We start from the raw sequence: 16,585 nt of genomic DNA, 5'->3' as shown, positions 1-16,585 counted from the left end.
TGCAGGAGCAATCTCCAGCATCTCAGTACAGGGAATCAATCTAGGGAGCATAAAACCAAACTGTCCTCTATGGGGAATTCAGTCCTGTGAAATAGTGTGGAGGACGTCTAAGAAAACTATGGTTCTCATAACAAGACATATGGACAGGGAAGATATTTTAGAGACAAGATCTGACACGAATAACTTGGCATAAATGCCTTGGATATGCCTAATTGTTCAAAAGCAGTTGAAAAGATGTTTGGTAAACAATGGCAAATGTTTTTTTGGGGATCCAAGCAAGAACAAATCCTCCCCCTTTTTAATGGAAGAGAGTATGTAAAGGAATATTCTGTTTTCTGTATTTGGTTATATAATTATTGACAAAATAGGCAATGGATACTTGTTTTTAGCATCTGACTACTTTTAGCTTAAGGAATTCTATTTTTTCTTTCAATTGGATTTTTTTTTTAATTATATCTGAATGCATAGATATTTTTCTTCTGCATTCAGTAGCATAGACTTTCTATAGCTTTCCATAATAGTAACTGAGATAAGATGATCCAAATGAGTTCATGAAGTTTTTAATCTATGCTTTCTCTCTCTCTCTTTTTTTTTTTATCTTCTAGGCACATATGTTCCCTTTCCTAAAATATATTTCTTTTGAATCACTTATGCCAACTGAACTTCTGGCCAAAAGGAAGATAGTAAAGCTTATTTCAAGACTTTCACTTTTTTAAAAACTTAAATCTTGCCTTAAGACCATAGAAAGATGCTTATTGTACTGTGTTAGTGCCTGCGGAGACCTGATTTCTACAAAACTGAGTTTCACTCAACTGTTTGTTTAACTCATCCCTCAGTTGCAACCGTACATCCACAAGGTGTCATTTCAACCTTCATCCTAAGAGCACCTGGGAAGGTTTGGTATTTGCATTGTGAGCCCTTTCTGCAAGTGTGCCCCTGGCTGCCACCCACAGCTGAGGACTGTCCCATGGGTGACACTGTATGTTGTGGCAGACTTTCAAAGAGCTGCGTGGCATGCCTCAAGGAAGTGGGACTCCTCTCTGTGTGCTGTAAATTCTGCAGAGTGTCTCAAGTGTGACGAGGTCACTTTCTAGTCCTCATGACCTTTAAAGGCCACATCACAACATAGACTGTCCTTCACTGAACTATCTGGACCAAACTCTTTTCACCTGAAGGTTCTCAAAGACCAATAGACTCAGGGGAGTTCCAGGTGGCCCCATTGAGGCAGAGGTCTGTCTATAGGAGTGTACTCCAAGAATGGGGCCCTAGATCACCCTGTGCCCTTGTTTCTCTTGGCCAGCAGAGAAGGTGCAGCTTTCTTGAACTTATCTGTTCAACTAGGTAGACATAACCTCAGTGTTTAAATTTGTATCAAATCTAAGCTGGCAGTGATGAACAAGTGTGGCTTGTGTGAAAGTATGTTCTAGTTCAGAGCTCTCTGAGCATTGTGTCCCAGCTTCAGTGTGCTGGGCCAACTGTTTGCTGTGAGTTCCATCATGGGGCTGGCCTTTGTCCCATACTTCCAAGCTCCTGGTGGAGCTGGTGATCTGGACTCACATCTTGCTAGCAGCCTCTGGCCCCCAGAGATGCTTTCCTTTGACAGAATAATAAGTTTCATAACAGTCAGCAGCAAGGCATTTCTGTATTTTAAATCACAGCTCTGTTCCCTTGGGTGAATGTCCTGTGCTGAGATGTGCTATACCCTTACCACCTACAGACTGTAGCAGTTTGACTTATCTGCTCTCAGCTGCTGTGTGGGCAGGGGATCTTTGGGTCCAGAGGCCATAAGGTAGCTTGTGTAGGAAGCAGGGAACCTTGGAGAGACTGGGGAAAGACCTTTCTCTGTCTTTCAAAGCATGGAAGACAGGGAATCTGGTTTGGGATTCAGAAGAGCTGGGAGCTGGCCTCTGACTCTTTATCTTCAGATCCCTGTCCCTCCTCCCTTGCTTGGTCATGCATGCAAGGATGCTGGGCAGATTGCACAGCCATGTTTGCATCCTTAGCACAGCTTATTTGAGTGATTGGCAGACAGAAGTCTCAAGGACTCAAGGTGACTACTGGCTCAGTTTGATTTCAGAAAACCAGCATGAACTTTTTTGCTCTTTCAAAAACAACAGCTCATTTTGGCAGGAAACAATCAAATTCTGAGTCTTCATTACAGTTAGGGAGGACAACTTAAAAGATAGTCTTTCAGACAAAACAGAAGCATTATTCCTTGTGCTACCAGACTGCTCTGAGAGTACTTAACCACACTGTTCATTTACTCTTTGAAATTAATGGCTGCAACAGAACTGAGATTTTTCCTGTTTAGTGTTCCAAGGCATAGACCATTTAACGTGGTATGCTGGCATTACTGTGGCAGTCATTGATCTACAGGGGTGAGCAGCCGGTTTTCCTTTATTCACCTGTCTCTACTGAACCTCGTGAACTGTAATTCCTCTACAGGTATAAGTTCACTTGCATTTAATGGAACTGTTTTAGCTTAATAATTTAATAATTATTTTTTAAACAATGGACAAGGAATGTACTTGTGAGTGACAGCTGCAGCAGTTCTGGGACCAAGTCTCTACAGCCAGTTTTCAACACCTGAGATTACTGATGACTGAAGGAGACATCCCACCTGCAAACATTGCTGTCACCAGCCATTCCCTTTTGCTTGGATCCACATGACTCTGAGCAGTACTGCAAGAAAGAGAGCCTTGATCCAGCAAGCAGCTGTAGCACCTTGGAAAATCACTCAGCCCACAGTCATGCACCTGAGAGATCTAATTAACATAATGATAGGGCTATAAGAGGCAGCTGCCAGCTGGGAGCCCAAAAGAAAAGTAGTTTGAAGGATGGAGTTATGTATTTGTCTGCCTGGTTGCTTATAACTGGGAGAGAATCTCGAGTGAGAGGCTACTAGAAAAAGCATGGAAGCGAGTTTGGAGACCATGAGAGTAGTGTCTGCCTTGTTAGAGGTAAGTGTGCTCTTTAAACTCATTTCTGAGAGAGAATAGAAGCAATGGGTCTGAGGTAGAAAGCAGCTGAGGGCCCGGGAAAATGATGAGTTGGGGGTATCTTGCTGTGGGCAGGAGAATGGTTCTAGGTCTGCTTGTGGATATAGATATGTAGGGAGTTTTATGAGCTGCAGAAGTAATTCTCCTGGGCTGTGGGAAATAATTGGAGAAGGGTGAGAGAGAGGAAGTACTGAGGGTATTAATGATCACTAAAAGTGAAGAAGTGTTATCAGCATCAGGTTGTGAATCTTTAGCCTCTTTGTTTCTCCAGAGTTCATGGTGGTAGTACTGATAAGGAGACAAAGAGGATTTTTACTGTGTGCTGTCTGGATCAGAGCTAATAAAGAATAGATATTGACTTTCTCCCTTGTGCTGAATCTTTAGTGATTTAGAGGGTGGAGTCTATGGATGATATTTTAATCTTTAAGAATCATTTCAATTATTAACTAAAGTAGGGAAAAGTGAATATCAGCACAAGTCTAAAAGAACACTGTATCTGTTCCAGTGCCGTACTTGTTTTAACATCAGTATATACTTCTGCTGGCAGCTGAGCTTGCTGTTAAATGTGAGATCAGAAGGAATGAAATTATATTTGGCTATGAGTATGAAGAGAGGCTCAGAAATACTGTGTAATAAAGAGGGTTGCCTGTATCTAGGAACTGCAATTGATCACAAAGCTAGGAACAGCAATAAAAATAAGAACATGTGCTGAAAGGTATGAATGCAGTGAGCATCTGAAATCTTGCAACACCTGTACAGCAACTGGTAAGAAGATTTGCAGTGCTTTCACTGTTTCTACCTAATAAAGGCAATGAGGCTTCTTGCTAAGCTGTGGCAGCATTTCCAGAGCAGTGGTCTAGACGAGAGCTTAGTAATATTTTTTTAAGCTTGCTAAGAACTCTGTTGTCTCTTCCTATTGTACCCTTGGACTACCACTATTTATTGCATTGTCTCTTTATTTCTTCTTTCATACTGTGTTCCTGTTGAAATAATACTAATATTTGCATAAATGGCCTGAAAATGACCTTAAAAGTAATAGTACAGTAACTTCTTTTATGTTAGTCATCCGAGACTGAAAATGAGTCTCCAATGTGAGAAACTGTTGTTACAAATCAAGATCCTTACTTCTTGAAGAAGCATTCTTCATTTTTTTCAGTCTTGTATATTGTGGCCTCTCAGCAAGGGTCAAGATCCCATGTAAGTGCTGAGGGCACTGAGGTTTGTAACAGGGTGCTGTGTACAGCTGGATCACAGGGGAAGTCTAAGAGTGTCAGCATCTCTAAAAGTCTACAGACACATTTGCTATTGCAGGCAGTGAAGGAAGAGAGAAATCATCCTGTTGATGAGATTTACTTTACTCTGACTTCATCATTCTATGACTGCTCATGCCCTCAAATAAGGCAAACAGTAACACCTTATGTGCTGTCTGTGAACCCTGTGATCACAAACAGAATGATCTGACTTGCACCTGGGATCTGGAGGTGTGCTATGGTCAGTGTCTGTGGCAAGTCACAGTGGGAATATGGAGCCAGATGACAAAACCTGACATGGGACCTTTGATCCTTGAGAGAGTGTCCCAAAAGCTCATGCTGCACACAGCTGTCTGGCTCTGTGCTTGGTTGTATGGTAAGGGACATATCTCAAAGCCTTAGCCCCTAAGGAAAAAAGGAAACTTCAGACCAGTGAAAAGTAGCTGATCTAGTTGTTTTTATGAAAGGGAGTTTCCATACCAAACTTATTTGAAATTGCAGAAAAGCAGGAAATTCCAGGATCCCACTGAATCTTCTGTAATAATTATTATTATTCTGCTTTCTTTCCCTATTTTTGGCATGGATCATATGGATTTCCATGGCATCTGGCATGCAGTTTTCAGTGAAATAAGATCTAGAGCACCTTATTTCCCTTAGGAACTTGCATGCTAGTTAAACCTGCTCTTACTACAACTGATCTGAGCCAGATGAAATCAAAGCTTTGAGTTCATACACCTTCACTTTGAATGACTTCAATCCTCATTGTCTGGATCAATCTGAAGACTTCAGAAACCAGCTGTAGCTCCATGGAAACAATAAAATGTGTGGGAAGAAATATGGTTTACACCTGCTGAACAAGCCATAAGTTAAATTGCAGTTTGTCAGGTGTTATCCATTTTTGAAGCTGTCTTCAAAGCACTGCAGAACTTCATTCATTTTCTTATTCCTTTTTAAGAGCTGTGCATTATGAGTTCATCTTCCTTACTATTGCCAATAGCAATACAATGTTCTGATCATCATGTACTTTAGGATGTATTTCTCCTTTCAGTTTTCATTCTTCTTGCAGGTTATTGTCAGCAGAAAGCTCTCTGGGTGCTACTAGGCAAGATGTTATGATTTATGCATAGCATTTAGCATCTATTTTGAAGTATGTTCATAATTTCTCACAAGCCTGAGAGCTTGAGTTTTGAACTGTAACTCTAGAGGATAAAGTCTGCCTAACTCTTTGGAAAAATAAACCTCCGTAACAGCAGTTTTGTTAGCAGTGGTTCCACAATTGCTTCTAACCACAACTGGGCACCATTTGTTCCTGAAAAGCAAATGTGCTTGCTGCTTCTCATCACAGCTGTAATTCAGTAGCAGTGCAGATCGATCAGCTGAATTGAGGTCTGAGATCATTTAATTGGTGAGACAAGAATCAAATACTTGAGGTGAGGTGGTTGGGGTAGGGTTGTCCAAGCAAATGGGTGTGTGGTCAATTGAACAGGCCAAAGTGTTTGTCTCTTGGGGTGCTGAATATTTTGCTGCTGCTTATCCCATGGTAAGTAGGAAAAAGTTCACGTAATATTCTCTGTGTTTACAGTAAGTTTTGAAAGTCTATTTCCTTAACGTTGCATTACTGGAAGGACAAGATAGGCAGAAATGTTGTATTATGGCATGGAACACTTAAACTGGGTCTGTGCTTCAATTTGTTTTAAAGAATAACGTGAAGGAAAAAGCAAGCAAAGTGCTCAGGGTTAATAAACATTATCTGTTTTAGCAAAGCACACCAAAATATGTTCATGTTTAAGAAGACCTGCGGAGTTTTGACATCTGACCAAGTTGAAAGTAGATTCTGTTGCTTTCTGTAAGAAAGTTCATCACAGCACTGCTCTTTTCAGTTATTTTCAGGAAGTGCTGTAAGTTGAATTTTGAAGGCATACTCCTTTGTCCTGTGTCTTTTTCCTTGTTTGCATGAAGCTTTCACTTTTGTACCTTTAATTTTCCCATCTGCAAAGTTATAATCATGAATGTTCTTGAGGCCTGAGCAAATGATACCAGAAGTTTATATTGCTCACTGCCTCATCCCTGGATGAGGCCTGTTGCTGACTTGCAGCTGCTGTGCTGATTCTGCTTTCTGAGGTCAGTTATCATTTGAAAGGGCAGGAAGTATCTCATGAGGCTCTGTAGGCAAGCTAAATCTGATGTTGCCTTTAATCTTAGCAGATAGTGGCAGAGAGAAGGGTGGCTATAATCTAATGGAGCTTTAACAAGACTGTCGAGTGTGTACAACGACTGACACTCAGATGAAAGTCAAATGACATGCAGGTCCCATGGAGATTTTATGACTAATGGCATTAATAAACATTCCCTGTAAGTCTGATGTGGAACAGCATTCTCAACTACTCATTACTGCTTAGAAATACTACAGTGACTAAACATATGATCTTCTGACAGAATGCTTATTGTTGCATCTTCCCACACTAGATTTTGGGATTGTACTTGGCTTTACAACAGACAGGGTGATATTACTTACACTGCAAACATCTGTAAGTGAGATCTTGTTCCCTAGGGATTGGTTCCTCAAGCTATCTGCTTGGGTTTCTCTCCCTTGGAAAAGGGAAGTGTTGCTCAGACCCTTTCTATTCCTACCCTTCCTGTGGCTTCTGGTCAGGATGTGGTGTGGTGCCTGTAAAGAGCTCCTGGAGAAGGCCATTTCTGTTTTATAGTGAGGGAAAAGTGTTGTTTGCAGTGTGCTAATAGGAATGTTTCCTAATAGGAAAGCTAATTCTTATACAGAGCTCTCGGAAGATCCTGCAAGCATCTCATATGGGTCTCGTCTGAAGCTAGAATCATGGGGCTGCTGTTCACTTCCCTGGGACAAAACAGAATCATCCTACTCATTTGCTTAGTCACAAGAATTTAAAAAAAAAAAAAAAAAAAAAAAGGCACTCAAAACAGGGTCTGGCAAGAAGTAGAAAGTTAAAAAGTTATTAACTTGTCAATGACTTGTTTGATTGATTGCTGCACAAAGTTGAAACTAAACTGAGTTATGCAATGTTATGAAGGAGACACTGAAGAACTGATTACATGCACAAATTCTTTGTACTTAGAAGTGATTTCTGGCAGTTCCCAATGCTAGCCACAGCATATGGCAGTTTAAGCATGATATGTTTGAGACCTAAATATAGTGAGCCAGACAGGCTCCCTTTTGCTGGATCAGTGTGTGGAGGCAGAGGACCTGCTGTGTGTTAGGGTACTCCTGTCCACTCTTTCTATGCAGTGTTTTGTGGATTATTATGTAATGCCACTAATAATTAATTTCTGGATTGTTTTGAAAGCCTGACTACAGCTGCCTGTGTATCTAGCCAGCCCATAAAGTTACCTTGTTGCAGATGCAGCCTGTTAACATTTAACATATGGTTACCCTGCCTGGGCAAACACTAACACTTTTTTTGGGGGGTGGGGGGTGGGGTGGGGGGGGAGAGATCACACCATCAGTCAAGGACTGCATTCCTGTGTGAGGAAAATGTCCCTGGAATGAGCAGGCTGCTTTCCAGCAGATTACCTGCTGCCATGAAGGTGCAAGAGCAGAGCTTCTGCTTGTCCCCTCTGGCTGAGGCACACTCTGACAGCAGGGCCCAGCATCTGTAATATGAGGCTGCTGGAGCGGCAGGTTAAGTCAGGTTTGCAACACTGAGTTTAGCTGTGTATGGTTTTCTAAGACATTTTGTTGTCTCTAAAGGATTCTGGGGAGAGACCAATCCATTGTGAGATAGAGGGCTGCACAATAATAATCATTTTCTCAAACCTTTTCTCAATTGTATGACAAGAACGACAAAACCAGGGAATGACCTTGGGAAGGAATAAGCCCTTGTAATAACACAAGCTAGGTATTGACTAGATGAGGAACAAGGTGGGCACGAGCAATAGTGTGCCCTGGGCAGCAGGAAAGCAGCAGCATTCTTTGCTCTGTTAACAGCAGTGGGATGTAGGACAGTGATTTATTCCCACATTCAGTGTTTGATCAAATCTGAACAGTGCATCCAGTTTTGCTTCACCTTGTGTATCCATGGACATTAAAAGGAACACTTTAAGAACTAGGATCAAGTCTGAGGATGTCTACCAACCTGCTCAAGGAGGAGCACTGCTGTGAGGAGAAGTTAACAGAGAGCTTGCTTGATTTTTGAATAGATGGTTTTGAGGGGATCCAAAAGCAGCCATCCATATCCATGGGATTATTATTTAACTTGAGATAAGGGACCCCTTGAGGAGAGTTCAGTATTGTAGTTGGCAGCCCAGAGTTTCTGCAGGCTTTATCCTTGGAGATTTTGAAAATGGAGCTGGACCAAGCCTGAAGCAGCCAGATCTGACCCTACAGCTGGCCTAGAGACCTCCTGTAGTCCCTTCCAACAAGAGCTACCACAGAATCCTGTGATCAAACTGTACTGTGTACTGACATCAGCAACACCTCTGTGTGAGCTGCACTTAGTTATTTTGACAGATATTAAAATGATGGATCTTCAGTCTTTCAGATGTGATATACACCCACAGTTGGGTTGATGGCAGTTTGCTATGCTGGATGACAGATGTGCAATCTAGCTAGCCAGAGGAAATTGATAGTCTTACAGTTCAACAGCTGGGAGAATCTTCTTGCAGGCCATTTGTATATGTAGTTTCCAGTGTGAGTGTATACATAATGCTATTGATTGCAGGCAAGTAATCTACAGTGAATGGGGAGAAGCTAGAGTATAGTTTTTGTAGAAAGAATCATGCTTTTTTTCCCTTTGATGTGAAAAGCACAGTGTGATCAAAGAAAGTCATGCTGATTAAATACTTTAAATGTCCAGGGGAAAAAAGGTTTGACTCGAAGCTTTTTTTTTTTTTTTTTCCAGAAGGCAAAAGTTGCAATGACAATTATCATATTTCTTATTATTACTTATAACCCAGCCAAGAAAGGAGAAAAATCTTATTTTAGTGCAAGTTCATTAGCATGGCTTAAAGTGGTTTTTGCATCTAATGTGTGACTTTTATTCAACTACCTTGTGGTTTTCTGGAAGAGATGGCCAAGAATTTGGCTGTTTGGGCTATAATGTTAATAGTCCTGACAAGAAAAGATAATGATGCCTTCATGGCATATGTGTTAAACAATTTAGTATTGTGGACTCTGGTGCATCATACTTACTTTGACCTTGCTTCATAAAATAGAAATAAGAAATCACTGATTCTAGCAGCAGGTATGTTAATTTAAAGTTACCTGGAGTCCAAATGCTGTCTCTGTCCTCAATAGAAGTTTGTGTAGCAAAATGCTATGAAATAAAATGTATAAAAGCAGCTAATGTCTTGGTAGTAACTTGCTTAACTCACCTGGCTTTGTTTCCTTAGAAAATAACTTGGCTCAATAGGCTCTAGCAAATTTCATATATATATGAACTATATATATGAAATATATATAATATATATATTTTTTCCACTGTTGTTGTGGGTCTTGTTTGACCTAAGTCTTAAATCAACAAGTGGAACTTGTGCACTGTCTATACTGGCTTGAATTTCAGTCTATATAATTTTTTTCTTATTGATAATGTAAGCCAATGGAATCTTTGTAACCCAGAACGTCCACCAGTTCTGTTGCAAGCTTGATGTTCAGATGAGACTGAAGGCTGTTGTCAAATATAGAGGATACTTTTCCAAGTTTTATAAATACCTTTGGTTTTTTGAGTGTACTACATCAATGTTATGATGTATAAAATGCCACTCACAGTCTTGCTAGCAGCAAGAAAAACTTGCTTACTAAACAAATTCCCATGTCTCATTTATAAAGCATCCTTCACCTTTATTCTGCTTATCCTAAGTTTAAAATAAAACTCCCAGCCTTCAGCCAATTTATGTATGACTCACATGATTTCTTTATTCAACTAACACAATTTCCTTAAGTTACCTGATCATCACCTATGTTTGGGGTACGGCCATGAACAAATTCTGGACTTTTACCAATCTGTTATTCTAGTACCCTTTTGTTTTTGTTAATCTCCTGTGTATTTTCTTTCAAATACCACTCTATTACTGACTAGCTTTGCCTTCAGATAATGCTACTGCATGTGTAGCAACCTTGCACAGTTTACCTTGCAGTTGAGACAAATCACAGGACCTGTCAGTGTGACCTTGCTTACAATTACTGATGCATCAGTGAGATTGTGATAGCTTTTGGAGCATTCCCAAATGTTTTGTCCCCACTGTTTACAGGCTGGCTGCTGTGGTCATCATTGTCCATGGCAGCTGTTACTGCGCTCTTTCACCTGATGCATTTTAGAAATGTCCATATCAACTACTAAATGACAGCTAGCTATTAAATATTTCTCTCTATCTATTGGAGGTTTGAATTTTCTGCTTCTTTCTTTGGCTTAGTTCTCTTCCTCTACTCCCAGTCTCTAACTTCACTTATCTGCAGGAAGCTGCTCTTCAATTCAAAAACTAAAAAGAAAGAGACTGTGAGGCACTGGGATTTCATTCCTTCCTCTCAAGGTGTTTCTACAAACACACATGCACAGTTCCTAACCCCCAGCTTGTCAGGCACTTGGAAAAGGGAAATACTTGAGTAGTAGAGCTGGCTTGCTGTTCCTTCCATAAACATGCATAGGGAACTGCTCCTTTTGAGGGTCAGTCAGCTCTCTTGTCTCCTCTGTGGGTAGAAGAGCTGATCTTGAAGGGATGATTCAGGTCAAGAACAAGAGGCAAGTAATAGCTTTGTAGTTTAAAGATATTATTTCCCTGAGGAATCACAAATGACCCTTGGCCTTAGTTGATTTACAGTAGAGACTACAAATTCATTATTCATAACAGTGTTGAAAAAGCCTAGGAGCTGGGAGCAAATTACTGACCAATAACCAGGACTGCATAATACCATAACTCTGAAAAGAAAGGACCAGTGTATTACAGCTGAGGACTTTGCTTAACCCCCTTGTCCTTTCTTCCTCTCTTCTGCCTGCTGATTACTCAGTACCAGTGAGGCTGAAACAACAATGAAAAGAATACTGTTTATTTCAAACCTTACTTAGAGTAATAAACTATGAAATAGAAGGAATCTGATCTGCTTGGCTTTGGTCCTTAATATTTGCACTGACTCATCAGCTTTGGAGATTAGGGCTGAGGAGGATGGAATAGAGGGGGAGACAGGAACTAGACAGCCCTCCTCTTAGTGGGGAAGCTTTTAGAGAGACACTGAGTCTCCTGGTGCTATCTACAGAGGTATTTTCAGATAGACCAAATAGCATCTTGTGTATAACATCAACACAGGCAACTAAATTCCATTCTGTCACGACTGATATTCAGACATTCTGAATTCTTTCCTGTACGCTTAATGTGGTGGCTACTACGTTTTTTTTCCCCTTTCTTTTGCAGCAACTCAAGTTAGTTTATAGGCAATCTTGACAGTCTGACTGTGAAGACCAAGAATGAATCCAGTTCTTAGAGAGCAAACAGGATCAGAAACAGGCTTTGACCTGCTTTGAATCCTGGCTGAATGCAATACATAAGAACTGAGAACTGAGCTATAAACCTTGATTTGAACTACCAATTTTAATGCTAGTAAGAAAAGTTAAAAATAGATTTCTAAAGCTATTCTTGCCAGTGAATAGTGTGGTCATCCTGCCAGAGAACAGCACTGTATGATGAACTGCATAACTCTCCCTCAACCCGTGTTCCTGCTGTGACCAGACCACTAATGATAACTACCCATTTCTCCGAAGGGAATTTAGTTGTCGGCAAACAAGCCTGTACATATGGCTAAGGCCTGAAATGTTAAGTACAAATTTATGATTAATTTATCTAGTTCTTTTTCTCTGCCTGCAAAACTCTAGCAGCAAAAGTTTGCTGGACTGGAAGCCAAATAAGAGTGTCAGCAATAGTTCTACATCAACTGTAACCTGAAGACTAACCGTTTGATGCTTTTCTCGTCTGCCAGAATTGTTTTTCTTGTTCATCTCAATGTGGCAAGGGAGAACTGCAAACACTTAGAAATGAATCCTTTTTTAAATAAGTCTGCTGGTAATAGTGTATCATTCTTATAAGTCCTCAAGTGGTTTTGCATTACAGAATTGGCTGGATTATGGCTACCTGTCCTCTTCCATCTCCCTGCTCAGCATATGGACCTATTTATTGTTCCTCCTGGTTTCCATGCTTTTCTGAGTGTGCTGAGGATCTCATTAAAAAAAAAATTATATATATATATAAAATATATATATATTATATACTATATTTCTCCTACCCTCGCTTGTGGTTGAATTTGTGTCAGTATTGCAAACATGCTTTGTCATAATGCATTGAGCACTTGCATCACCTTGCATCCTCCAATGACACCCACTACCTCTTGCCCTGTATTGCTTGCAGACATCCTTTAGTAAATGTAATAAAGGATAGAATTCAGTCCCACAGCTTTCTGGGGGGTGCACGCATTGTAGCTTTGGCTGTGATCCTGAGGGCAGTAAACTAGTGGACAGGTCTCCAAGTAGTGTGCTCCAGGGACTGTAACAGGCTGAGAGGAGCATCTAAGAGCATCTGCCTCCCTTTTTGGGTGGGAACTCAGGACCAGGAGATCCTGGCAGCAAGCTGTTGCTGATGAAGTCATCCATGCTGTTCAGTTTTCTGCTTATCAGCTTGAAAAAGCCAGTTTGAGATGTCACAACCTGTTCAGATGTCCCCACTGCATGCATAGAGATGTTCACTATCCTAGAGATGTGCTACTGAGTTTTTTCAGTCCAATTTCAGGAGGGCTTTGTTTCTGTGACCATATTCAGGGCACCCAATTACACAGTATAAATCTATATTTCCAAAGGACATCTTGGTGTATCTCCTTCTGTTGCACTTTTATTTCTTTATTACAACAGGATGTGGTGAAGACGATGTCCATGAAGGTGTTCAAAAAGTGTAGATGTGACACTGGAGGATGTGATTAGTAGTCATGGTGGTGATTGGTTGATGGCTGGACTAGATCTTTGTGGTGGCCTCTTCTAACCCTTATGATTCTCTAATTCTAAAATTCATCCTTGCTTCCAGAGCATTGCATAGTTGCAACATTTGATAATATCGAATCTTACTAGCTCCTGTCATGCTGATGATGCTTTGTTCTCTTCTAAAATTGAGTGGCTAAATGTAGCAAAATTCTCCTGTGCATTTCTGTCCATGTCACGGGCCTAGAACTGGCTGACTCATGTATTTTATTATTTTGGGCTGTAGATTGGGGTACTGTAGAGCCCTCAGGTTTTCCCAGCAGCAGATATTCAGGCACATACTTGATCACGAAGTTTTCTGCTAATATTTGAATTCTTAACTGATACTTACTGATTTACTTCTGAAATTAAAATCCAGAAATATTTCCAATGATGTTGTTTCCCTGCCATTGGGAAGCCTAAGGATCCAAGATTTCTCATGGTTAAAACATGAGTTCAAAGAGTATATGCAGCTTAAAGAATTGCTAAGACAGATGCCTGCTCAGCAGTTAGTTAAGTAAGATGTAACCTGCATGTAGCGTGCAAATTCTTCATTTTTTTTTTTTTTTTGGATTTGTAATAATTTCCACATCTTTCTCTGAACTTTGTGCACAAATTCATTCTGTGCCCAGTAGAAAAACTTGGCTGGCTTGCTGCAAGAGCCTGTGATGGTCTGAGAACCAAAATATTAAGGCATTGCTTCCAGTATGAGTTGTAATTTGTGATGAGTTATTTCTGGCTTGACTAGCAGGATCTGTGGTGCCAAGCTGCCTTCTTAATGATGTGAACAATCCAGACCTAGGGCTGAGATCGACATCATTAGAAGTAAATTAACTGATTATTAAAACATGGCTTTTCAAATGGAAGATGCCTGTAAAGCAAAAAACAGATCAGAGTCTGTACTCTCTTCAAATTGCCACCAGATGACAGTGTTCCATTACATTTTAAAACTGTATCTTCAACTTCTGCTGCCACTGAAAGAGGGTATTGCTGCACTGAACACCTAATTATGCTACCAGTCACTTGGTAGCAGGCATCTTAAATCAAGGCTTTATCAGATTTTAGCTACAATATCTTCTATCACAACTCAGTTTATTTAAAAAAGTAAAATAAAACTGAAATGTTTTGAAAGCAAGTTTGAACGTAACTTACTGCTGTGAGTCTCTATGTATGTGAAGAATATATATATATATATTTTTTTTCCCAGATGAAAACTAGCTCAGGTTTTGCATGCTAAGATGCAGTGGTAATTTGAACGCACTCTACAAAGTATTCCTCAGAGCTGAAGTCTTAATGCTATATTTCTGAACCTGAGCTCTTTTCCAACTATAATGATTCTATAATCTGTATTGCTTAAATATGCATGATTTCATGTTTCTGTTCCAGTCAGAAATTTAGCTTAACTGCCCAAGTAATTATAGCACAACAGATACTATTGGTATCAGCCTTAACAGCAGGTTGTCTAGCAGATGATTTGTGTAGGAAGAAGTAATGATGCCTCTAGAGGCTTCTTGATGTTGCTGAGAAATCCAACAGGATGTACAAACCTAAATGCCTTGCACATGACTCTACTCTGTGGAAGGAGAGATCCCACTTTTCCAAATGGTATTAAAAAAAATATTTTTACTCCACAATTTTTACCTGAAATCATCAACCAGCAAATACAATTATTTATACCAATTTTAGAAATAAGCAGATACCATTGGTTTCTTCTTGGGACGGGAACATGGACTTGATGAGAATTTATTGACTGTCACTCATGGTCTTGTGATTAATGAAGTATCAAAGGTGGACAATGAGTTTATTTTTTTTTTTCACCCTGTCAGTCATTACAAACAGACTTGAGAGTTGTGTTGAAATGTTTTTAGCTGCAACTGTAATTTTATTTATACATTTGTAACTTTGACTCAGTAAAATAGCTTATTAGCACATAATTATCTCTCCTGACAGGTAGCCAAAAACACCCTCCAATCAATTTCAGTTGATTAAATCAATTTGATTAATTGATTTTTATATGTTTTCCCAGAAAGATCAGACAGATAATCACAATTTTCCAACTTACTTTTGAATGCCATTATGACAACAGATTGTGTAGCAAACAAGTGTGAAATTAACGGTAAGGTGTAGTGGAAAGCCAAGCTGTTAAGATTTCATATTAAAGCCATACACATGAATATTTCTACTAATTTGATTGTGAAATTTTATTGCCATGACTTTTGCTGTATATAGACTACACTCTCTTGGGTTTTTCTGACTGTCAGTCTAAAATAACATATTGAAAACCTACAGTAAGCCCATTGTGAGATGGCTAAAAATTTGGAGACTGTCTTACAGAAATCCTTTAGAAGTATAAGTGCTGCTTCCTTTTCCTTTCTATGGAATAGATTATGGGCTTTAATTCTTTATATCCCCGTGGTACTAACCCATAAGCTGATGTCTACTGAAATTTACAGACAGGCTTGATGTGTCAGGGTAGCTATAGAATGAAATACTCAATTCCCGTGGCACTTTCCTTCCTTCCCAGAGACTTAATTTATTGTAGGTTCCTGTTTCATTTGAAAAAGCAATGGATGTTTTTGAATGCTTTTCAGAGAATCAAGGAGCTTAAAGTCAATCATTCATGAGCCAGAAAAAGTCTATCAGGAGGCTGAGTATTAAGCATATGTTTATTAAAAGAGCTTTCTACCTATTAAAGTACAAACCATCTAATGATGCCTGTAATATCAATTCACAGTGTCAAGGAAATGTGGTTGGAATAGCACTCAGGCATATATTTACCTCCTATAATTCCATATTTAACAACCACCTAAACTAAAAATAATTTAGTCTCGTAAATGAGTCATGAATGTTGGAGGAAATGAATGACTTTTCCATAGTGAAAGTAAACTCTCCAGTGGGGGCAGTTCTATTTTTTCTAAAGCATCTTACTCTCTTTATTTTACCTACAGCAAATTATCCAATCACAAACTTACTTAAAGACAGTTGAAGCTCTCCAGGGTCAAAACAGCCCAGAGCATTTAAGGCATGCTCTCTGGGAATAGATGGCTAAAATATATGATGAATACTTTGTCTCAGTTGGCCGTCTGGCTGTGGTTCTGCTGTTAGAGCTGTGCATGTGGTAGCAGTAGACATGGTCTCTTGTTGTTCTTTGCACTGGTTTTAATCCAATGAATGTTTTAAATCACTGAATCTCATCCTTCTAGAAGGGACCTTTTCTCTCTTGTAGGCTCTCATACTGTTGCTTGTAGCTGTGACAGTGTAGTGGTAAAAATTTCATTGTTTGGCTGCTTTAGTTCACTACAACTGTTGTGGATGATGCTTACGCAACCTATGTTTTTTCCTAACCTATTTTGCCAATCTTTTTACCTCCTCC

This window comes from Lagopus muta, chromosome 4 (genome assembly GCF_023343835.1).
Source record: "Lagopus muta isolate bLagMut1 chromosome 4, bLagMut1 primary, whole genome shotgun sequence".
NCBI lineage: Eukaryota > Metazoa > Chordata > Aves > Galliformes > Phasianidae > Lagopus > Lagopus muta.
The sequence above is the reverse complement of the archived record's forward strand: the minus strand, read 5'-3'. Positions refer to the sequence as shown.